The sequence below is a fragment of the Schistocerca cancellata genome, chromosome 2 (genome assembly GCF_023864275.1).
Source record: "Schistocerca cancellata isolate TAMUIC-IGC-003103 chromosome 2, iqSchCanc2.1, whole genome shotgun sequence".
In the NCBI taxonomy this organism is placed as follows: domain Eukaryota; kingdom Metazoa; phylum Arthropoda; class Insecta; order Orthoptera; family Acrididae; genus Schistocerca; species Schistocerca cancellata.
In genome coordinates, this window is record NC_064627.1 from 582,011,515 (window position 1) to 582,036,626 (window position 25,112).

At 41.8% G+C, this 25,112-nt stretch overlaps 1 protein-coding gene across 2 annotated transcripts in view; it reads right to left on the reverse strand.

Annotated features, from left to right (window-relative positions):
* LOC126162191 (protein timeless) overlaps window positions 1-21,797 on the reverse strand; it is a 408,622-nt gene extending 386,825 nt beyond the window's left edge. Inside the window, exon 1 of one of the 2 annotated variants that reach the window (XM_049918518.1) lies at window positions 21,640-21,797. The gene's annotated coding sequence lies outside the window, so the exon portion shown is untranslated. The remainder of the gene's footprint in view (window positions 1-21,639) is intronic. The other variant, XM_049918519.1, reaches the window with a different exon arrangement.
* Window positions 21,798-25,112: the final 3,315 nt, after the last annotated feature.

Genomic DNA, 25,112 nt, shown 5'->3' on the forward strand with positions numbered 1-25,112 from the left:
CCGATGGCAGGGCGTGGGTATGGCGAATGCGCGGTGAACATCATCTGCGAGCGTGTGTAGTGCCAACAGCAAAATTCGAAGGCGGAGGTGTTACGTTGTGGTCGTGTTTTTCATGGAAGGGGCTTGCACCCGTTGTCGTTTTGCGTGGCACTATCACAGCACAGGCCTACATTGATGTTTTAAGCACCTTCTTGCTTCCCACTGCTGAAAAGCAAATCGGGGATGGCAATTGCATCTCTCAACACGATCGAGCACCTGTTCATAATGCACGGCCTGTCGCAGAGTGGTTACAGGACAATAACATCCCTCTAATGGACTGGCCTGCACAGAGTCCTGACCTGAATTCTACAGTACACCTTTGGGATGTTTTGGAACGCCGGCTTCGTGCCTGGCCTCACCGACCGACATCGATACTTTTCCTCAGTGCAGCACTCCGTGAAGAATGGGCTGTCATTCCCCAAGAGACCTTCCAGCAACTGATTATACGTATGCCTGCGAGAGTGGAAGCTGTCATCAAGGCTAAGGACGGGTCAACACCATACTGAATTTCAGTATTACCAATGGAAGGCGCCACGAACTTGTAAGTCATTTTCAGCCAGGTGTCCGGATACTTTTGATCACATTGTGTATATAAAAAACGCTCTTATTCGAATGCAACAATGTGTCAAAATTTCGAAGCAATCGCTGAGAACTTTTGGCGATTTAAGATTCTGAACAAACGAACATTGACATCGTTATATAAATTTCCTATAATTTATGTATTACATGTTACGCTCCAGTAGACACAAAAAAACACGTCCGTATTTGAATGCACCAGGGACACGTTTTGTCTCTGCATGATCTGTACAGGAATACGTTGCTAATATTCCAGCGGAACTGCTGCAATAAAGTGTCGATCACACCGTTTTACGGATGCAGCATCTCATCGACGTCTCCGGTGCTCATATTGAATAAACTGTGTAAGCACCGGTTAATAATAAAATCATCATTATGCCTTTCTCACTTGTTTGATGTTTTCTACCCACGTCCCGTTGTTAGTCCATTACATATGGAAACATTTACATACGTCTTTCTTGCATTCACAGCCCCAGATTTACACTTGGTGGCTGAAACAAACTAATTTTTTCCAGCGTAAATCGGTTCCGCATTAACGCATTTTGAACACCTACCAAGTTTAGCTGTCATACTACAATAATAGGCCACACTAGACACGTCTGAGAAACTGCACTTTAATAATAACCACCTAGCAGAAAGCACTATTGCCGAGATGATTAACTTACGCTGAAATACAGGCGTAGCCGTGTTACAGCGTAAGTTACTCGAAATTTGGGAAAAAGGTCAGTATTTCACCGCAGTGTCAGAGAATCCGACAAGAACTGGCGCGAGACACGCGTCCGTGCGGCGCGAATGATTCACAGCCTGGAGCGGTCACGTGCTGCGTCCTGCGTCTGCGAGGCCCCACTCCCAGTGTGTGAAGGTCAGTCGACAAACAAGTTGGCAGTAGAAGCCGCCACGTACTCATACGGCTGGCTGCTCTCGCGGGTACAAACACGAGCTCTGTTTCTATCTTGCGCCGTACTACTAATATCCAGTACAACTGTTCGTGTCCACTAATAGTGTAAAAGTTGGCCTTTGGAGGGGTCGCTGATCCTGCCACCCATGCAGAGGTCCAATTATACCCTTGTTAACATAAAATCAGTAGGCGGCCTCGTCATGTAACTAAATTTTTGTTCGTAATACTTTTTATTTGATTTTTCAACTTGAGTCCATAGTTGCTAAGCTTCTTTAATGATGCCGTGCTGCCTGCAACTGTCAGTTTTTAGTTTATTTACACCTATACTACTGCATAATTTGGATCGTAGGCTGCCTTATTTTCGTGAGCTACTGAGATGAAACAGCTACAAGCCTCATACAACGCTTCCTGATGGATACGTCCTTTCTTGACAAAACACCATTATTATGTGTAATCATCCGAAAAGTGACATTTTCTCTTTCCATCCTAAAACATTTTCGTAAGTTACTGTGGTGTCATCGCCAGACACCACACTTGCTAGGTGGTAGCTTTTAAATCGGCCGCGGTCCGCTAGTATACGACGGACCCGCGTGTCGCCACTGTCAGTAATTGCAGACCGAGCACCACGACACGGCAGGTCTAGTGAGACGTACTAGCACTTGACCCAGTTGTACAGCCGACCTTGCAAGGAACGGTTCACTGACAACTACGCTCTCATTTGCCGAGACGATAGTTAGCATAGCCTTCAGCTACATTTGCTACGACCTAGCAAGGCGCCGTATTCAATTGATATTGAGATTCTATTAATGTATCATCAAAAGCGATGTTCTACAAATGTGGATCAAAGTTAAGTATTCCAGAAGCTACGTACTTTTCTTTATAGCATTCATTACGTATCCTGTTTCAGACCTCACGCCAGCCTGCGTGAGTTTAAGCGCGTGCCTTTCGGCTTCCTCTCATTGCGTCTAAGCTGTCTTGTCTAGACACAACAGTTACGGTAAGATAAGTTTATTAGACGGTAAACGGGCGACAATAATATCGTCATCGAAGTACATGTCACTACACCGTTCACGCCCTATATACCAGAAGTAAACACTTAAAACATTAACAACTTGCACTCGTTTAGAAAGAATCGTCTTATCAGACCGCTCTTCAAATAAGAACTGCCGGATTCTTCCACGTGGCGCTGCTTCAATGGTTCCAGCCCATAATACTAGAAAAGTCAGGTATTTTCTCGTATGATGGCTAGAATTTGCTTGCATAGTCGATAGAGGATACGCAAAATGCAACGACATCTGTGAGACGACCTTGTCAACATAAATTTGTTGACATAAATCAAACTAACAGAAGCTGTATTTACATGCTGCGCTAACAGATGGCGTTATTTGTACTTGAGCCAAGCGCTTCACAGTATTCTACAAAACGGGACAAAATTGGGGCTTGTCGGGTCAATAAAGTCCGTAACGGTGACGGTTCCGATATACCGGAACGGATGGCAACCCTAAGTGAGAGTCTGTCATTCGTCATGCATCCCTGTTACCTCCAATGCAAAGTCTCCGAGGTCAGAGTGTAGCACAAAGCGCGCCAAATCCGAATTAATGACTGCTGGGGTGAAGTTTATCGTTGTTGCTTATGACTTGCCTCTTACTGGGCTCTGAGCAGCATAATAGAATCGAATAAATGATCAAAAATAGCAAACTCCGCTCGCCTTCTTCAAGGCGTATGTTAAGCCCTCTGTCTCTCTCTCTCTCTCTCTCTCTCTCTCTCACACACACACACACACAAACACACACACACACACACAGGCAAGCGCGCGCGCTGCAAAACCAATACCCAAGATAAATACAGCCCGACCAGCTTATCTATACAAGCTAAAAGTAGCGCTTACTGCCCTTCACTATAGTCTTGGAATTTATCGCAGACATACGATGTCCACAAAGATCACCAATGTTTATCATTTCAAACATTTGCCGATCTGTGTCTCCCTATCATAAATGACACGCGAGTTCCCCATGGAATTCTACAATTTCCTCTCCTAAAAGATGGGGGTACAGTAGAAAATTTCTCTTTGAATGGCAGCAATATTATTATCGTGAACAACTGCACTGTCGCGGAGCAGGAGAAACATTTGCCGATCTGTGTCTCCCTATCACAAATGACACGCGAGTTCCCCATGGAATTCTACAATTTCCTCTCCTAAAAGATGGGGGTACAGTAGAAAATTTCTCTTTGAATGGCAGCAATATTATTATCGTGAACAACTGCACTGTCGCGGAGCAGGAGAACGATGACCAGGAGTTTTCGAAGTAATGTTTAGTCCATGTTTTCAATGGCTACGAAACAAGGAAAGTAATGAAGGAATTATAGTCAACTGCAGACTTTTATTAGGATATGTCTCCGTTCAATCGTTGGTGTGTAACGTAATGTACATACAATTAAGTCCTCTGGAAACTTTCTCAGAGCGTCGTGTCATCATCGTAATTAAAGAGAATAAATAACCCTAGGTTGACCAAACTCTCAGAAAACCAGAACATGATGTCACTAATTGTGTGTACAACTAGTACGGGATGGCAAGAGAAAAGCTCTCTACGGACTGCATACAGTAAAAGAAGCGAGAAAGAAATCAGGAGTAGCGGCAAGACGTAGACACAAGTCAAGGCTAAACGCTCCGGTCAGGGAGAAAGAATTTGTAGCTGCTCCTTTTTTTTTTTTTTTTTTTTTTTTTTGCTGAAGAAGTGAAGGATATGGTGAAGATGCTGGTTGAATAGTTATTGACACTACTGTAAGTCAATACTGCTCCACACTCTAATAATAATTCTTTGGCAAGAAAAACCCGTACATCGTTGAGTATTTTTTCTAGTGGGGGGTTGAGGTTCGGCGCAAATCAATAGCACAGTGTTGAAACAACTTAGATTTGATAAGAAGGTAGGTGAAACAGAGTATAATTTTTCTCGCAGTAATCATGCCGACCTGCATGTGGAGCAATAGACAAAAATGTTAACTACAGATGCATATAAATTGCTGAATCTTGATAGACAATCAACTCGCCAATCGTAGGACGCATAATTACACACTTAAACATACTATTGTATAACACTAGAGTGTGCCCAACTCTTGAAAAGCTTGTAAGGAAATTATAGTCAGCAGAAAAATCTACATGCACAGTCTTTCTATCTTTAGTTTGCCTGGAATTTGCACCTGAACGGTAAGGAAGGATAGAGAGTTGAGGTTTAATTTTCCGGCGGCACGGAAGGCTTCAAAACGAAGTTTCAGCTCGCTTAGATACGATTGAGGAAGGAAATCAGTTGTGACTTTTTGGAAACAACCCATTTGGCGCAAGTCTGATGCGATTCGGAAAAGTCACGCTGAATCTGTTAAGGAGTGCGCATAATAACTCTACGAGTAGTTTCTGGGTTGTAAACAACTCATTCTTGGTCCCCAACATACATAGAAGGAACACGTGATTTAAGTAACGTAGTAAAATAAATGTAAATGTCGTATGGCTAGGACCTCCCGTCGGGTAGACCGTTCGCCTGGTGCAAGTCTTTCGAGTTGACGCCACTTTCGGCGACTTGCGTGTCGATGGGGATGAAATGATGATGATTAGTGCAATACCCTGAGCGGAGAAACTCTCCGACCCAGCTGGGAATCGAACCGGGGCCGTTAGGTATGACATTCCGTCGCGCTGACCACTCAGCTACCAGAAGCAGACAGTAACGTAGAAAAATCACCAACGGACAACGGGCTAAACATATTTACGTCCACGTTATGGGGCTAAGTCTGGAGAAATCGCTGAAGCGCTGCGTTGTTCTTTCTGGACAATTTATTGAGTAAAACGTAATGAATTTTCTCGACTATGTTACACCTCTTTCAAAAGGGAGAAATGAATAAAGCAATTCTTTACTTATAGCGAAAAGAATGCCGTAAAAATTTAAATTTGCCTATTTGCTACTGAACTTTCGTCGTTCAGCCTTTCTCTTGAAACTGGCATAAGGGATTTTAAATATGAAAGAGAGCCAATTTATCGAAGCCCTGACTCCGCTCCCACTATCATCCTAGACAGTAGAAACCGGAAAAGGTGGAGTTGTGCGACTCCACAGTAGACACTAATACACAACGTCATCAGATAATTTTCCAATAATAGCACAATTCTTTCTCCATATCGTTATCAGAAATTCTACATCGCATAGTGATTGCAGCAGCCTTCTGTCTTCAGTGAGAATCGTAGATGAGGCAGTAACAGTACTTACAGGTTTCAATGAAAAATTATGGTGATCCACGTATGGGGCAAAGTTACGGGGCCACGTCGCTAACATCCCTGAACGCCGTTCTTGTGGGTTTTGACAAGAGATTGTATGGCTCAGAAAATACGCATCTCTCAACTACAACATTTGCTTCAGTACAAGACTTGCCTCATCGGATTGCAAAATCTGGCTACACTGATCGCTCATTATCTAGCAGGTAGGCCTGCCTCCAGTCAGTTGCGTTTAGATAGTGAAGTCCTCTCTTTGGCATGTAGTTCGTCGGTTTTGTGCCAACGAGAACCTTATCCGGGAAATAATAACAACTAATTACAAAAAAAAAATGGCTCTGAGCACTATGCGACTCAACATCTTAGGTCATAAGTCCCCTAGAACTTAGAACTACTTAAACCTAACTAACCTAAGGACATCACACACACCCATGCCCGAGGCAGGATTCGAACCTGCGACCGTAGCAGTCCCGCGGTTCCGGACTGCACCGCCAGAACCGCTAGACCACCGCGGCCGGCAACTAATTACATCTCATTTAGTAAGAAAATGCGCTAAACAAATACCTTGTCTTCAAATTTTTACACAAAACTCAGGGATTCATTTCTATGAATCCCTCCCACCATAGAGGAAAAAGTACAGAACGTTAACACAGAAAAATCGACATTTTTCTGATTCACAATCTGACGTGCATTTCGTTATTTAAAACTTACTGATTATGTAACATCAGAAATCTGTTCATCGGCTTTAAGCCTTGGGAAAATGCAAAAAATTGAGGTCCAGTCTTACAAGTGGCCGAACAAATGACAAACGCAATGCAATAAACTGTTCCATATGCCACACGATTACATAAGAAGAATCACTATCCTCAGACATTCATAAACTCTAAACAGACAGGAACTATCATTCGAAGCAAAAAACTCTAATAAACATGAGCTCTAAAATGCATACCTTAAGAGTTATGAGCACTTGTTCGTCTTCGCTACTGTGAAACCCATTTCTTCTATTAAGTGCTCACAGCACTTAAGGTATGCACTTCAGAGCATATGATTACTGGACATGAACTATCAATGAGCCCGCAGGTGTCAATATGGTAATCGAATTCTTGCCATGCCCGTCCCAGCATGGCATAGTCGACTGTGGCCGTCGCTTCCCGTATTCTCTCCCCGCAGCTCTGCTACATCACGTGGTAGAGGCGGTACATATACCAGATCTTTAATGTGTGCCCATAGAAAAAAGACACGGAGTGAGGTCTGGTGATCAGGGAGGCCATTTAATGAAACAGCTCCATCGATACGGCAGCTCGTGTTCAGGTACCCACCAACTTCACGATGAAAATGGAGTGAAGCCCCATCCTGCTGAAAGATGAAGAGAGAGTCCGATTGCATTTTAGGCATAAACCATTACTGCAACATGTCCAAGTCTCTCGTTACGCATTCCACATTCACTTACAATGGGACGTCCGCTTCTCTTTGCCGGGCAAAGGCAACCCGTCGTAACGAATTTGTTGTGCCGGTGGGAAATGGCCTTCCTTGTTGGTGGCTTCTTACCGTACTTCGTTCTAAACAACCGCTGAACAGCTGTAGCACACTTGTTTTTGTCGAACTCCAACACATAGAAAGCTCGCTCCGCACGTGAATTCGCCATGTTTGCGACTAGCGCTGACTATCGGCAAATTACTAAACTGCGTTCTGGCGGTATACATGAAAAAACGTATACATGAAAAAACAACTTTCAGAGTTTCTCGTCAAAATAACATGTGTGTGATATCTGTACAATGTTTGGTTCGTGTGCGATAAATAACTGAAGGTGTTCCCGGATTTCATAAACACACTGTATATTAGAGGGCCAATTTTTTCTAGATTGTTTGCTTCGAATGGGTGTTCTACATCTGCATCTACATACACACTCCGCATGCCACCGTACGGTGCGTAGCGGAAGGTAAATGTACCACAATATTACACTACTACTCATTTCCTCTCCTGTACCACTCGCTAATAGAGAGAGGGAAAAACGACTTTCTTTGTGCCTCCGTCTAAGTCCTAATTTCTCGTTTCTTATCTCCGTGGTCCTTACACGAAATGTATGTTGGCGCCAGTAGAATCGTTCTCTAACATTTTTCAATAGCGTTCCTCAAAAAGAACGTCGCCTTTCCTTCAGGGACTCCCATTCGAGTTCCCGAAGCACCTCCGTAACACCTGCGTGTTATTCGTACCCAATGGTGGCAACTCTAGCAGGTCCGCCTTTGAATTGCTCCAATATACTCCCTTTGATCCAACCTGCTACGGGTCCCAAACACTCGAGCAGTACTCAAGAATAGGTCGCACTAGGGTGTTGTATGCTGTTTCCTTTACAGATGAACCACACTTTCGCAAAATTCTCCCAACATACCGAACCGGCCGGTGAGCCGAGCGGTTCTAGGCGCTACCTTCTGGGACCGCGCGACCGCTACAGTCGCAGGTTCGAATCCTGCTTCGGACATGGAGGTGTGTGATGTCCTTAGGTTAGTTAGGTTAAAGTAGTTCTAGGGGACTGATGACCTCAGATGTTGAGTCCCATAGTGCTCAGAGCCATTTGAAACATTTTGACCAGACCAAAGTCGACCATAAGCCTTCCTTACTACAATCTGCACATGCTTATTCCATTTCATATCGCTTTGTAACGTTACACCCAAATATTTAAACGACGTGATTGTGCCAGTCAGGACACTACTAATGTTGTATCCGAACATTACAGGTTTGTCTTTCCTAGTCATCCTCATTAATTTAAATTTTTCTACATTTAGGGCTCATCTCGCCAACTAGAAAGTTTGTCTAAGTCTTCTTGTTATCTCTCTGCAGTCACTCTACTTCGACTCCTTCCCCCATTCCACAGCATCATTAGCAAATAGCAGCATATTGCCTCCCACCCTGTCCGCCACATCAGAAAATAGTAGTGGTCCTATTACACTTCCCTGGGGTGCTCCTGGCCATACCCCTGTCATATCCAAGAATATACCCCTTGGCACACCCTGTGTACACATGGCCATTAAAATTGCTCGCAATGAAGACGGTATGCAAAAAAGCGTCAATTACAGTTGCAGTGCAACCTCGCACACAAGGTAGGAGTAACGTCATTTACATTTTGTATATAAGGCAAGGTGACGCAGTGGGTTTCATACTCACAACCGATTTTAGTTGTCTGTTGTTCTCGACAAGATCATGTGACGCTTCGTATAAGAACAAGAGGAACCTTGTACCAGCACGTAGGAAATTCGACAGCAAGAAGATTCTGGCCTATCGAGACGACAGTTTACCATTTCGCTACATTTCTGATCGAGTTGGTCAGCATCCCAAGACTGCATAAGGATCGACAGATTCAAAAGGGTTGTATGCGATGCTATGCAGGGGCATCGTGCAACCAGTGTCCGAGAGGACAGAAATACCTTACCGCTCTGCCGTGTAGGCTCAGCCACGCCTCAAACGTGCGTCAAGAAATGCGATTGTTGGCAGCACGATGTTTGGAGCGCCTAGGACTGTCGGAACGGCGACCACAGCCGAGGCTTCCCTTGACGCGCACCGACAGCGGTGTGACGAGTCGCAACACGGGACACAAGAGTAGCAGCACGTCGTCTTTTAAGGCGAGTCTCGATTCCGTGTACAGCATCACAGTGGAGCTATCCGTGTGTGGAAGTTCCGAGGACAACGAACGTTTTTAGATTGCATTCATCATCATTATGCGACCCCGGTACTTGACGTCATCGTATAGGATGCCATTGGGTACACAACACGATCATCTTTGGTTAGCATGTCTACATCTACATGTCTACAGTACACAATGAAGTACCTGACAGAGGGTTCTTCGAGCCATCTTCAAACTATTTCTCTACCGTTCCACTCTCTAACATGGCGTGGGAAAAACGAACACTTACATATTTCCGTGCGAGCTCTTTTTTCTTTTCATTTTATGATGATGAGCACCTCTCCTTATGTACATGGGCGCCCATGTTATCACACTCTGTGGAGAAAGTTTCTGATTGACTTTTCATGAGTAGATCTAGCTGCAACGAGAAACGCCTTTGTTTTAATGATTGCTAGCCCAAATCGCGTATCATATCTGTGACATTCTCCCCTATTATGCGATAATACAAAACGAACTGCGCCTCTCTGGACTTTTTCGATGTTCTCCGTCAATCATATCTGGTAAGGATCCCATGCAACACAGCACTACTCTATATAGAGTACGGAAGAGTAGTGTAGGCAGTCTCTTCAGTAGACCTGTTGCACCTTCCGAGTATTCTGCCAATGAAACGCAGTTTTTGCTTTGCCTCTCCCACGACATTATCCAAGTGATTGTTCCATTTTAAGTTGATCGTAATTTTAATTTCTAGTATTTAACTGAACTGGCAGCCTTTAAGTTTGTGCGATTTATCGTGGAACCGAAATTTAACGGATTTCTTTTCATAATCATGTGGATGACCTCACACTTTTCCTTATTCAGAGACAAGTGCCACTTTTCTTTACATACAGATGTTTTGTCTAAATCATTTTTTCACTTACTATTGCAATGACAGCGTCATCTGGAAAGTCTAAGAGGGCTGGTCAGACTGTCTGCTAAATCATTCACATAGACTAGTTACAGCAGAGGGCCTAGAACACTTCCTTGGAGAGTACCACACATCATTTTTGTTTTACTCGACTATTTTCCATCGATTCCTACGTACTGTGACCTTTCTGTGAGAAAATCACCACTCCTGTAGCTCAAATTAAGCGATACTCCGCAGGCAGGTAATTTGATTAGATGTCTTTTGTGAGGGATGGTGTCAAAGACTTCTGGAAATCTAGCTGGTAATTTAGACATCTGCCGTTGCATTTCTGACGTTATGGGGACGGTGACTGTGGCCTACCTTCGAAGCCTCCGTGACGGTACCTTTCAACAAGATAACGCAAGACCGTACATTGCCTGTGCTGCCCTGACATACTTCGACACACAAGATGTTCCCTGGCCAGCATGTTCTCCGAATGTCTGGTCGTGTATCGCCAAGAGACTGGCACACCACTAAACGCCAACCACTACAACTGACAAGCTCTGGTAACGAACTGAAGCAGCAAGGAGTGACCTCTCCCTGTCTGACAACTAAGAAGGGGACCGTACCGACACCCTATCGCCGATTTGATTCATACTGACAGGCTATGCAGGGCACGACTAGAACTTCAGTATACAAGGTGTTCAGAAATTCCTATTACAGTTTTCTAGAACTTGTAGAGGGGAGTGATTAATTCATATTTTGAATAGGAACTCATGTCCGAAAACGTACCGTTTTCGTGCTACAGCCGTTTGAAAACATGTTTGCTAGTTAGATATGCAACAGGATAGTCATGGTGGGAGGTGGTCACGTCGGATCAGCTAATGTCATTTGACTTCTGTCCTGCCGGCCAGTGTGGCCGAGCGGTTCTAGGCGCTACAGTCTGGAACCGCGCGACCGCTACAATCGCAGGATCGAATCCTGCCTTGGGCATGGATGTGTGTGATGTCCTTAGGTTAGTTAGGTTTAAGTATTTCTAAGTTCTAGGGGACTGATGACCTCAGAAGTTAAGTCCCATAGTGCTCAGAGCCATTTGAACCAACTTCTGTCGTACCTCTCTGACCTGGTTCGAGACTCATTCACTTATCTGTGAGTGTTACAGCAACATGGTTGAGTACACGTTTGCCGAATCACCGACATGGTCCTTCTCAGTGGTGAAGTCACAAGGCAATAAAAGAGCTACTTGTCGCCTTTATCAAGATCGTTCCCCACAACGTCCGACTTCATCGCATAATCTTTTCGCCGCAATTAGGCAATGGCTTCGAGAAAGGGTACCTTCAATGTCAACAGGCGTGACTGTGGTGCTCCAAGAAGACGCCGCACATCCAAATTGGAACAGACCGTACTGCATCACGTTGAAGAAAACCCATCAATGAGTATACGAGCGATTTCTTTAGCTGTTAATGAGTGGAAACGCAAAATAAGAGATGCTCTGTGTCACTCCTAATCAATTACTTAGAAAAATTGTCGCGTTACCAACATGTTTTCAAACGGTTGCAGCACGGGAACAGTACTTTTCCGAACATGGGTTCCAATTCAAAATATTTCTACTCACTCCCCTCTACAAGTCCTAAAAGTTGGTAACGGAAGTTTCCTAACACCCTGTGCGTAATTAACAAGACGCAACTCTTTGGGGAAAATCGAGTTTGAACATTTTACGCATTCTTACATACTTCTTACGGTCACTAGAAACCAAGGATTCCACAGCCAAGCGAGTATGCGCCGAGTTTTATAAGCGCGAGGTCCGTGGATCGACTCTCACCACCCGTACTCTTTTTTTGTTTCGTTTCGACGTAATTCTAACGACAGATTTGCGTGGTACGCCACGAATTTGTGCGATGACCGAGAACCGCTTACGAATGTAGCCCAAATTTGTTTTGCAATAGACACACTGAGAAATAAAACGCGCACATGCAAAGACTCAGTGTCCATTTCAAGTGCTGTATGTCACAATAATTATTGTTTTCTATGCTTCTATGATCAGTACCATCCTGGTTCGTCAGTGCTCCATAGCTTACACATTATACCTGCCACACATGTAGATAAAATAATATAAATAAAATAGCTATACTGATTTGACTGAAAGTTCTTGTGTATCTTTTTTCAAATCTCATTAAGAATTTTTTTCTTCTTTTTTCAGGGTAATGATTGTAAAAATAATAAAAGAATCATTCAACAATGACAGTTTGCACAGCCATAATTATCATGTGGGAACAAAGAGAAAATAAGTGCAGGCAAGGATATTCGATCCATGGACCTCGCATTCCCGAAACTAACCGCTTAACAGGGTTTTTACCAAAGAAACTCTCCTGGCGCCCAAAATGAGGGGTGGGGACAAAGTGGGCGTGAGTCGCATCCCGGGGCCTAACCAGCATGCCCTGTTCCCTCCCCCAGGAACCAAGGGAAGCGTAGGGAACGTGGAATAGAGATACAAAGCACATCAACGAGACCAGTTTTTTTTATTTTTTATAACACAGCGTAGTACGAAATCGACGTAGAGGAGGGAGCGGCAATTCGTCACACTCGGTGGGACTATCGACGCATAGTTTTACCGAGAAGAACATTCCTGTGACCAGAGAATAGCCGGTAGTAACAAGGGAAACTCCGTATCACAACCCCCTCAGATTTTGTGGTAAGGTGGGCCACTGGACAGCCCGTCAAAAACTGAACCAGACCAAGCATGAAAACAGGAAGAAGATGTACTGAACTGTGAAAAAAATAAAATAAAAATAGTGAACGGTCCAAGCTGAACAAGTGCAATGTAGCAGCAAGTAGAATAGCTGCGGCTACGTACTTAAGTGTTCGTGGTGTTGGACTGTGAACTGGACGAGCCGTGTTCAAAGCTATCTTGTGCCATTTATTTACAACATTATGTACTGTACATTGAAATGTTTGTTCTCTTTCTGTAGTCTTGGCAGTTGTCATACTATACATTGGTTATAGAATATGAGTCATGTGGTAAGAATACTTTACCGTCGCATGTAAATGTGATGAATAGTGAGAGCTGGTGAGATACCTCATAGACGTGTCACAGAAATGAAAACGACAAATAAACGGGTGTGAACTATGTCACAACAAAGGAATTCAAAAGCTAAGACTTCCAAAACGGAACGCAATTTCAAAACTGTTAAAAACATATGTTTTGACAGAGCACAGAGAAATTTTGATTGTTAAACTGTTGCGTTCATTTGTTGCAGCTTATGTGCCAAACTATTATGTTTTCATCATTTCCTTGGGAGTGATCACATTGACATTCATACGAACGCCTACATCGGCAAGTAGGCATATCTCACTCACTTACCAGGTGTACAAATTATGTGCGTCGGTAAGAGATTCTTACATACGTCCTGTCACTAATGCCGTGTATCACACACCAGACTTGTTTCCCGGTGGAGAATTCGGCTGATCAAACGTTTGCGGTTCCCATTTGACAACCACGTCCTTTCGGTTGCTAATAGAGTAGTTCTGCAAAATCAGCTGTCTTTATAGGTCCCTACCTTACACCTCGCTGTTGCAAATGAGCGTTACACCACAACGCAGACACAAATTTGAATACAGCGAACAGCGGAAAAAAAAATGGCATGAGGGAGGAATGAACATGGCTTGCCCGCTTGGCAATCCAATACCGTAATCACTTTACGACAGCTGTATGCTGCTCAGTGGACCGCTCAGTGTTTCCATTTTTTTTCACAGTTCAGTACACCTTCTTCCTGTTTTCATGCTTGATCTATGTTCAGTTTTTCACAGACTGTCCAGCGGGCCCTCTTACCACTAAACCTGAGGAAGGTGCGACGGGGAGTAAGAGTGGGAAAGGCGTGGGTCAATTCTTCACTGAAACTCCGATGTGGGTTAAGCAAGACGACGTAAAGAAAATTAGAGAAAAATTGTATTTGCCGTTGCGGACAATGTCGTTCATTAAGGAAGTGCCTAAAATCAAGGACATTTTTCTCGCCGTCAGCAAACAAGTGTCTACAGATTCACTTCACGGAGTTCGTTCTTCGTTTGTGAGAAGTATCCAGAGTTCGGTGAGAGGAGCGCGTTAGGAGGTATCTGATGAGGAGTCGGACGGGTAATTAAGGCCAGCATCCGTCGCACCAAGAACCAGAAGCACATCGCACAATTCTGCAACTGTATTCACTACGCGATATAGACCATTGCTCGGCTGCGGACTTCTTGAGCACTAGCGATCATACAAAATATATAAATACGCGCAAAAGTTTCCAACTAGATTTTCTCAAAAATGGTTGAGAGTTGCGCCTTCTTGTTTACATATGTTGACGTAGTAGTCTTGCCCTACACATCATGTCAATATGAATCAAATCTGTGAGAGGAAGTTCGCACGGCCCCTTGTAAGATAAGATCGAGTCGATGGTCGCTGTTGCAACCAAACCTGGCAGCTCTGTGTAGAAATTTCGCACCCCGCACACCCTCAAATTACCTGCATATTTATTTTACAATGCTTGTTCCTTCAGACATGCATGCAGGTATGAAGAGGCAGACAGTGACTATCTGCAGCTGTATTAATATTACGAAATTTATTCGCAGTTGCGAATTCTTTTAATATTAACGTATTAGGTACAGAAATACTAACTGCTTTTGGCACATGGAACTTTGTGGCGGACAGGGACTCGAAAAACGGATTTCCCACTTACTGCAAGTGGTAGCCTTTACCATCTTGGTTATCCGTGTATGATTCCCGGACCGATCGAAACATCCAGATGCCACGTTATCTACACCCCTATTGCTCGCAGCACTGCTTGGATTCCCGCAGTACGGTTGGTGAGATAAACGTGTTCAACGTTAGTATTATTATCGTCGTTTTGCCCGTTTAGGCTCCTAATGTTGCGAGCAATAGGGGAGTAGACAGTATGGCATTTGGAGGTTTGGATCGCGCCGGGAAGCATGCACGGATAGCCGAGATTAAGACCATCGCTCGCGATAAACGGGAATCCGGCTTCGAGTCCCCGACCGCCACAAATTTTCTTGCATCGCATAGGTAACATAATAACGCAGAAATAATTAAATCCAAGTACTTATTAATAAAACTTATTAAATTCAGTATAGTAGTGACAAATATAACTCGTATTTTAAATTATCGATATCATAAATAGAATATTTATTAATGTAAAGCATTCAAAAAGTGGATATTATCTTTGTCAGATTAATTTTATTTTTACAAACTTCTTTAAAAACGTCAGTAGTTACATCTACATCTACATTTATACTCCGCGAGCCACCCAACGGTGTGTGGCGGAGGGCACTTTACGTGCCACTGTCATTACCTCCCTTTCCTGTTCCAGTCGCGCATAGTTCGCGGGAAGAACGACTGCCGGAAAGCCTCCGTGCGCTCTAGAATCTCTATAATTTTACATTCGTGATCTCCTCGGGAGGCAAAGTAGGGGGAAGCAATATATTCGATACCTCATCCAGAAACGCACCCTCTCGTTACCTGGACAGCAAGCTACACCGCGATGCAGAGCGCCCCTCTTGCAGAGTCTGCCACTTGAATTTGTTAAACATTTCCGTAACGCTATCACGTTTACCAAATAACCCTGTGACGAAACGCGCCGCTCTTCTTTGGATCTTCTCTATCTCCTCTGTCAACCCGACCTGGTGCGGATCCCACACTGATGAGCAATACTCAGGTATAGGTCGAACGAGCGTCTTGTAAGCCACCTCCTTTGTTGATGGACTACATTTTCTAAGGACTCTCCCAATGAATCTCAACCTGGCACCCGCCTCACCAACAATTAATTTTATATGGTCATTCCACTTCAAATCATTCTGTACGCATACTCCCCGATATTTTACAGAAGTAACTGCTGCCAGTGTTTGTTCCGCTATCATATAATCATACAATAAAGGATCCTCCTTTCTATGTATTCGCAGTACATTACATTTGTCTATGCTAAGGGTCAGTTGCCACTCCCTGCACCAAGTGCCTATCCGCTGCAGATCTTCCTGCATTTCGCTGCAATTTTCTAATGCTGCAACTTCTCTGTATACTACAGCATCACCCGCGAAAAGCCGCATGGAACTTCCGACACTATCTACTAGGTCATTTATATATATTTTGCAAAGCAGTGGTCCCATAACACTCCCCTGTGGCACGCCAGAGGTTACTTTATCGTCTGTAGACGTTCTCTCCATTGAGAACAACATCCTGTGTTAATCATCGTTAACTGTTTAGCTGTATGTGTCTTTAGTAAAAACGTACATGTCACAGATGTGCGAACTTTCGAAAACGCCACGTGTAGCTTACCATGTCTGGTAAGTACACTCCTGTCCTCTGAAGCGTCTGAAATTCTGCTTTATTAATGGTCATAGCGAAGGCTACTTTTATTGCGAGTTGTTTTCTTGTCATTTGGAAATGCATGGTTGGATTAATGCGGGGTATAAGCACAGTTTTATCAGCCACTGAATTTAACAGTGATGATGCACTTGCCGAAGAGAGATGTCACTAATCTAATCCCTGATTAGCGTTACGATTTCGAATTAACATTTTTCTTTAAAAGCAATTGATGTGACGCTAAACCAGAGCGATTTAAAAAGTTGCACAATTCGACGCGGTACAATTAAAAATTGGATGTTGTTTATTTCTTCAAGTTGGACTGAATCAGAACTGAGGTAAACCTTCGCCTCTTCAGGTAATGAACTGAAAATGACATTCATTAATTGTTATACAATCATCATTTTTGGACACAGAACCGCCGTTGGATAGAACTGCAAAACATTTTATTCCTTGATTTCAATGGCATTATGGTGGTAATAAAACTATCGTAATTACTACAACAATGTTTAGGAATTTTGATCGCCTCATTGAAGTGATCTGTTTGAGTTTTTAAATCACCATTACCCAATTTAAGTAACCATTCAGTGAAAGCGGGATCACAATTTGCCCTCTTTACTTTGTCAACTTATGAGTTTTAACATGAGACCATAAGGGTGATCGCTTAACTGTAGTTTCGACAAGAGCTGTTCTACTGGCATGTCCAACAACGGATACCACCAAACAGAATTATTTTGCCTCCATAAGGGCGATTATTTTTCATGTCTTTTAAAAGTCGATCAACAACACTTAGCGTGTCTTTGGAAACCAGTGAAATCTTGTCCCAAATGATGAGATCAGAGTCACTGAGAAGCTATGCATCCTTGATGTGAGTGAGAATCGATGAGACCGATGTATTCATGACGGGTACAGGCAGTTTTAAAATCGGATGTGCGTCCCCCTGGCAGGTGACTGGCAGCGATGCCTATCCAAGCAACCGTTGAAACACCTCGTAAAATGTGATACAAAGTTTTGTGGACAAATGTTTTACCGGAGCCTCCCAATCCGTCAATGAAGCAACAATTGAGAATATTATTTCTTACTGAATGTAAGTCTTGCTCAGCTATTGCCTTCTGTTCTTCGTTTAGCTTTTCGTAAGTTGTCTTCCGTTCATACGTTCTTCTTCTACGCTGAACGATTCTGTTGTATGTTGTGCGAAGAAAACAACAGGGGTCGGCAGGTTGAATTGTTGGCAAGATTTTGCAAGATATTTAAAAACGTTCTCCAATTCTAGCAGTGTGAGATTGCAGGTTTCAGGTGATTTGTACTGTCTCTGAATATCTTCTGAAAGAGCGTCCTGAATTGTTGTCCACAACTCAAGTATGTTAGCAGTAGGGCAGAATCCGCAGATGATGACGAAAACCAATCTCAGTTGCTCGTCATTTGATGTCTGGCAGCCGTCGGCAACAATTTTTTTGATACGACGTCATTAATAAATAAATATAATTTATGCAGCTCCGAGAAAAGAGTTCCACAGTATTCCATATACTGTGCGTAGATGAGCAAACGAGTTGGGGTTCTTTGACGTGCAGAAATAGTACTGCTGGCGTATTATCTTCAGATATAGGCTGTATTGACGGTGTAGATGCGTCCAAAGCAACTGGTGTTTTTCTTGCGAATGATCTGCTGTCCTTTTCACAATACAAAACATTCTGGAATTTGGTGGTAAAGGTTCTCGTGGGCGGAAATATTATCATTCTACAATTTTTAAAAAAATTCCATGAGTTTGGAGTCACCATGTGCTCTTCCGGTAAGTGGACAGGCAGTCGCTTGAACTTATGAGACCAGTGGAAAAGTCGGCGTCCGTGTAATCGTCGTGTAGCAGCAGATGGACTCGTAAAACGAGAACTCAAGTAAATAGCCGCTTCGTCAATGATGAGTTGCTGTTGTCCTTCAGGATCTGAGCGCAATCGTAAAGCCGCGCAGTCGTGTCCTTCATACACGCATTTATATACAAATATTTAACAGACTGTGAATTACGAAGTAATCATGTGCAGGTAGATGCAGTACACAACATTTGCTTAAAGAAAGTAAACAACTCCAACCCCTGACCTGCATAATAGTACAATTAGATCGTCAATAGATGGCACCTTCAACATTGTTTTTAGAAAAAGGTTTTCAAAATAAAGTTTTTAACGAAAATAATAACTTAAAACCATTTGTGTATTTCTCGTCAATAGTGGTGAACGAAATCTTGAAAATGATGTCTCAATCATAAATTTTAATTAAGCAATACCGGAGATATGGCGTACTAACAAAAAAAAATACCATCGAGAAATAATATATATGATGATTTCTGGCCGTTGAAAAAAGAAGTACTTTACTGGCTTTAGCTGTAATACACCAGAAGACAACAGAGTGAAAGCATGTTAAACTAGCTTGAAGTAACGACAGCGTGCCCAAAAATAATGCCTCTGAATTTATGTGAAAACTCTTAAAGCTTTTTAAATAAAACAAACATTATTAACATTCTACATATTTATTCTTCAAGTCTACATTTTTATTTTTCAACATAGACACCGTGGCGAGGATCACATTTCTGCCCACCACAGACTACCATTACTGTAGAATGTTTGACTTTGTTGACGGAGCCACAACCTCACCTCTGCTTGAACCGCTTCAGCACTATCAGAGTGAAGTCCTTGAAAGTGTTCTTTAAGTTTTGAAAACAAATGAAAATCGAATGACGCCAAATCGTGACTGTATGGAGGATAATCGATGGCAGTGGACCCAAGGCGTCGGACTGTTGTAGATGTCACAGCGCTCGTATATGGTCTGACATTGTCATGCTCCATGTGTGGACGAACTCTTCGAAGTCGAAACTCGATAACAGTACGCTGTTTTTCACGCACCGACATGTTACATTACACATCGTCATGGTACACGATACAAAACGGAGCCCTCTAGCGGCAGAGCACTGCAAATATATAGACATAAAGAACAAAGATGTAGAACATTAATAACGTTTGTTTTGTTTAAAAAGCTTTAACAGTTTCCACGTTAAGAAAATCGGAGACATTACTTTTCATCAACAGGCCCTTGAACTTAACACCATTTGTTTCGGGGAGATATTAAGGAAAAGCAGAGAAAGCATCTTCCTTACGGTCCGAGTATTTCACCTTGCGATTATCTCGCGCTTAGCAATCTGAAAGTACAACTGGGTCAGCTGCGATTTGGCAACGAAAACAGCAGGTTCTGACGACGCGGACTCGCAGTGGTCCTGTGACAGACGATCAGTTTTTCATTATCAGGCAATGGAAACTTTATGGAACGTTCCGGCGTGAAATTACATCAGTTAGGATCACGTTGAGAAACAATGTGATGTGTGTTATCTTAGCAATGCACTAATAAGGTCCTCTAAAGGCGTGTATCTCACAGAAAGTTGTCGCTCTCATATCGCTGCTGATTTCCTCAGTATTGCCGCAAATTGCCGCTATACCAACGTCCTGCGCAATACAGAAAAATGTGTCTTTTCTTGTTAACTTGATGTTATTATGTAGGTAAAATTCAAACGTCCCAAAACGTAGATACCCAGCACATATTTTCAAGTACTATGGACGTAATATGTGGAACGAAATTATTTACTTTACGAAGATACTAAATGAGTTGAATAATGTAAGTATGATTATGTCTTACGGTCTATCGATGTTATGTCTAAACAGCTTATGTATAAAATGTGTGACGCTGACCTCTCATCTCAAGAACCTGCAATGAATTATTTAAATGTCACTTTGCTTCTCCTAGCACAAATATAAAAAATAAATAACATAAATATCAGACCCAAATGTCTAAAGTTTCTACTGGTTTGCGAAGTGCTAACTGCAGTTAATAACTTATCGAAAACCCTGTTTTAACTCAAGTAAGGCGCATTCTTTAATATTTTTCAATAAACGTTTTCTAGCAGTATCGGCCATCATACTTCATAGATTGCTTTCATCTAGCAGTTTTATTTTACAATAATTAGCAACTCTACGATGGCTTTCTTCTTATGTAGTGAGGCGTTTCTACATACGTTTCGTTATCCAGCTGCTTTTGCAAATGGTATTCGCTCGGTGACAGCCATCAGTTACTTGCAATGCAAATTCTTTTCCGCTTCTCATCAAAGCGACAATGCTTTTGCATATTCTTCGTGACACACACACACACACACAGTAACTGTAATACAAAAAAGACTCGCAAAACATAAAATTTTCAATCCTGGATTCATATGTACACAGAATGGTTGTTTCAGTCCCTCTACTTAAATTATTACAATTAGCCGTAAGAGCATTATTATGAGTACTGCAAGAATAATTTTCAACAGTATGCATTGGCCACATAACAGCCGGCCGGCTCGTTTTTTTTCTGAAAAATGTTTTGTAGAATACTCGAATAAACGCTTGGTATATTGCGCTGATTTTTTTTAGAGTGACCTTCTGTCACAAAGTAAGTAAGCAGCTAAGAAACAGTGCGGTTTTACGTCCCTTCGGTGTCGAGGTCTTCAGGAAGGAGCAAGAAAGAAAAAGAACAGCAATGAAGGAATAAGTATCAAAATTATGGTTTGGCTGGTTCGATTCCTTTGAAATTAGTATATATCAGACAAGGAAAAAGAGAAATACTGTACAACGCGCATACGATGTAACAATCTCCTTTACGCAGTAAAGAAATGGATTTTCGTTTCAAATTTTCCCTGCGAAAAGCTATTACATATGTACTGCAATCTGCAAGCATACAAAAGATCTTTACAATTATTACCCTCCCGCTCAAGTGATCATTTCAAGACCATATGAAAAGAGCTGTCACAAAAGTTCATTGTTATCTGAATATAACTGTCGTCATAAATTCATGTATTTCCAGTGTTTTTACTAGTGAATGGCTGTCGCTGCAAATGGCAACTCTTCTGATAAAAAGAACGAATTAATAAAATTTTTCAAGATCACTAATGTGTTTCGCTATTAAAGTCGAAATTATCGCTTGCCTTTAGAAAAAAAAAGCAACAACTTACCAACTTTCTTACGTACGGCGTCGCTATCGATCACAATGAGAGTATTGTCACACAAAATCAACTGATTTGATGAAACAGAGACAACACAATCCTGTATGCCACCTAAAGTCAACTGACTTGCCCACGGCTCGTGAGCACGTGAACTGGAAACGTGACAGCCGCTCTCCATTCCCACCGAACACCGCCTGCTACTCCGTAGTGCGCATGCGCGAGGGAAATCTCGAGCCACCACGTTCGTGACGTAAGCGTCGCGGACAAGGACAGGGAACAGCTGTCGGAAAGATCCGTGGAAGATCGTTATTGTTGAGACATTGGAAAGATACTGAAAAACTGCGATCTACAGATAGCATTTATTTTTTATTAGCTTCTAGAACGACATTTATTTGTCTGATACATTGCAACCTGGTTAACGTAACTACATGCCTACGTGGGGATAGTAGGTACAGAAGATACAACTAATTGTTGAATGTAAAGTATTCTAAGATAGTTATATGCATCTGCAAACCTTATCATACAGTAACCATTGTCGGGATATGACAAAAGTTTTAATATCTTCTTTGTGATCATCACCATTGTCTGGGTAGAGAAAAAAGAAAAAGGCGCGGACGAATTATTCAGATAACCATAAAATCTCAGTTCACTTTCGTTTGTTGGTAATAATCACTGTTATCGGTGCATACAGCACATACAAATGCAAGACATAAATGCAAAGACTTCAGAATATTCGAAATGGTAAGTCAAACGGAGCCTTCGGCCACATGATCCTCAAGATGTGGCAGACATGGAGTAACACGAAACCATTTGAAATTGAAAATTTGTACGCATTGCGAATTTTGACAAGTTGATCGTAATCTTTCCTCTTGACATGCATTATAAGCTTAAAAGGATATTTTTGGTCTTGCAAAACTTATTTGTAGAAAGTAAATGTTTTCTACAGTTTGTAATTGATGCAAGTCATTTATATTAGTGAACGATTATCTCATGACCTGAGGCACGGTATCAAGACCCATTTCCAGACTGCCTATCTAAAGGCTTAGAGAGGCATCAGAAATTTGATTTTTAATATTTCGCATAATTTAGGGTGACCAGATTTTCAAAATCAATATATGGGACGCAAATTACAAGCAGAAATGAATCGACATTTTGTGGAAACTTTTGTTAATATCTCTATATGGTAGATTGATATACAGCAGATTTGTGTTAAACCATATGGTTTATGCACAACTACACAGATCATCGTACCATTTTCTTAAAATTCGTACTAAAAAACTATCAAAATACCTTGCATTACCAATCACTAAATATTTTAGTGTTTTATTGATGTCATACGCAAACACAATATATCACTTTAAAAGAACGATGTCTTTAACAAGCGTAGAAAATGTTCATTATTTACATACGTTACTATCTCAACTGGCCCGGAAGTTTCGCCGTTGGTAGTTTCTGACAATCCTCTCGCTATTTTTGCAGAAGAATGTATCTCATTCAGAAGTTAGATTTTTTCAAACTGAATTTTATAAAAATCAACAGACGAAGTATCCTGGAAACGAATCTTGGTTAAAACTATTTCCGTAGCGGCTGCGACCCTAATTCTTCTCTTTTCACCGATTCATAAATCATTTGTGATCGAGAACACTCTTTCTACAGTAGCATTAGTGCAAAGTAGACCTAGTGCAAACGCATTAATGAGCAACAAATTCTTGCAGCACTTATCTTGAGATGTAAGGAAGCTGAAAATGATAGACCTCGTTCACTTTGGTTTAATCAAAGAGTGTGTCTTCTTTTTTCTTTAGGTAATGCTACACATACTCTGCAACTGGTTACGCTATAAGTTACTTAGAAACACGCTATTTCAAAATATACGGGACGGTTAGTGAAAAACGGAGCAATATACGTCCCGTACGTATTTTGTCGGGACAGCGGGATAAATAAGTTAAACAAGGGACGATCCCGTAAAATAAGGAACGTATGGTCACCCTAGCGCAATTATTGACCGAATTTAAAAATTTCAATTGCCGTCATAATCTACTCATTAAGAGGTATAAACTTATGTTAAAAGTAGCACAATAAAGCAAGTTTTATAATTAGAAACCGTGTTTGTCTCAAGGCAACTTAACTAATGGCGCTCAGATGCACTTAGCGGCTTCTAACAAAATCTACACATAACAGCAAATATTTTCCGAAACTTTTTCCCGTTGACACACCCTCACACACAAAATGATGAACGGGAAAAAATTCATCGCTTACTGGATTTCCGCTGTTCATCTAGCAAAACGTCACCATCGGGCATGACGTTTTAATTTATTACTTCCTTACTACAATACCAACTATGATCGCAACACACTATCTGCATACAGCATTGAATGTACCTAAAAATTTATATCATTATACGAGACATAATGCAGGGGACGTGAAGTGATAAACATACAGATGCGTGTAAAACTAGCGTTTGCTAAAAATGGCGGGCAGTGAAACTTCAACATCATGCATACTTTTTAATTTATTACCTCTTTACTACTCACTCTATTCGCAACTCGCTTTGGAGACGGTATGCACGTATATCACTGAATGTACTTGCAATACTATGTCAATTTACGATTCATAGTTCAGGAGATATGTCATATACATTTATATGCTTAAAATGGTGTAAGAGGTCCGAGCAGATGTAATTTCGATGTATTGCTCATGCGCTGCCTGCGATATGCAAGGTATAAGAGAATCCCTGACTAGAGAGCAGTGTTGACTGCAGTACGAACTGTGTAGCTGTAGCAGAAAGTTGTTGCTAGTCTGCAGTCTGCTCTGGTCTGGTCTGGTGTATCGTGTTGGCTGGCGGGTCGTGGTGCAGCGATGCCGGACCCTTAATATTATTGTATAAGGTAAAAAGCAGCCTCGCACATATGTAGAAATATCATCTCAAGTCCCATGTAAATGTTTTAAAAAATCTCGTAATAATAATCTTTCTCATAAAAAGTAACTTTTAACTACCATTCATTTCAATTTAAAGAATTTACTAATTTCTCCCATCCATGATCATCCCGATTGTTGCAAAAGAAAAATCAGTTGCTTCCTTTCATAAATGACAAATCTATCGGCCAGCATTGCACAGAGCTGTGCCAGAAAACATTATTTTGAGAGCAGATATATATGCGTTATCCGGCGACTTCATTGAGGTAAGAATTTTTCTCTTTTTTAATCAGAATGATCTTTCAGGGCCATGACGCAGCACTGCTGACGTCCAAAATTTACCAGGTTAAATTCATAGTCAATTATTGAAAAGTTATAAGTGAGTGACAATTTAATTGAGAGGTTAGTTACATTGTATTATCACCAGGTTACTGAATTTATTTATTTTTTGTTGGGACGTTACACTTAATGTGAACGACATAATTATAATTTTTACTGTTGAGAAGTTTAGGAATTTTTCTGTTTTCAGTTTACACAGGAGAAAGAATTTTCTGTTGAGGTTACACTTT